The following is a 1,245-nucleotide window of genomic DNA, read 5'->3' on the forward strand; positions in this document are numbered from 1 at the left end:
CTTCCATTTTTTCTTTCTTTTAAAAGTACCTAACCTACAGTCTTACATTTTAGCACCTATGACAGGTGTGAAATGGCATCTTACTGTCTTTTTAACATAGTGACTCAGTAGTTCTATTCACTGTGCAGTGCTCACCACAATAAGTACAGTCACCAGATGTCACTGTATAACATTAATATGCTGTCACTGACTGTATTCCCTATGCTGTATTTTTGATCTCTGCCACTAATTTATAACTAGAAGTTTGTACCTCTTAATCCCTTTATCTCTTTCACCCATCCTCCCCACCCACCTCCCCTCCTGCAACCAGCGCTTCTCTAAGACTGTTTATTTAATTCTACATGCAAGTTGAAATCATCTGGTATTTGTCTTTATCTGACTTATTTCACTTATCGTAATACTGAGTCCATCCATGTTGTCACAAATAACAAGACCTCGTTCTTTTTCATGGCTCAGTAACACTCCACTGTGTGTGTGTACGCAAGTACACGTGTCTCTGGGGGGGGGGGGTGTTTTTACATGTGCCACATCATCTTTATCCATTCATCTACAGATGGGCACTTGGGCTGCTCCCATGTCTTGGTTACTGCAAATAATGCCACAATAAACATAGTTGAATTAGTGTTTTTGTTTTCTTTGGGTAAGTACCCAGTGGGAGAAGTACTGGGTCATATGGTAATTCTATTGTTAATTTTTTAAAGACCTCCATACTGCTTTTCACAGTGGCTGCACCAGTTTGCATTTCCACCAGCAATGCACAAGAGTTGCATTTTCTTTGTTTTAAAGATTTTTAAGCATTCTCCACACCCATTGTGGAGCTCAAACTCACAGCCCTGAGATCAAGAGTCTCTCAACTCCACTGAGCCAGCCAAGAACCCCAAGGGTTCCGTTTTCTTCACATCTTTGCCAGTGCTTGTTGATTCTTGTTTTGGGGGATGATCACCATATTGACAGGTATAAAGTGATACGTCATTGTGGTTTTCATTTGTATTTGCCTGATAATTAGTGATGTTGAACATCTTCTTATCTGTGTATTGGCCATCTGTACATCTTCTTTGGACAAATGTCTATTTAGGTCCTCTGCCCATTTTTAATAGAGTGAATTATTTTCTGGGTGTTGAGTTGTATGGGTTCTTTGTAGCTTTTTGGTGTTAACCCCTTTTGGGATATGTCACTTGCGAATATCTTCTCCCATTCAGTAGGCTGCTTTGCCATTTGGTTGATGATTTCCTTTGCTGTGCAAAA

The sequence above is a fragment of the Prionailurus viverrinus genome, chromosome A1 (genome assembly GCF_022837055.1).
Source record: "Prionailurus viverrinus isolate Anna chromosome A1, UM_Priviv_1.0, whole genome shotgun sequence".
Classification (NCBI taxonomy): domain Eukaryota; kingdom Metazoa; phylum Chordata; class Mammalia; order Carnivora; family Felidae; genus Prionailurus; species Prionailurus viverrinus.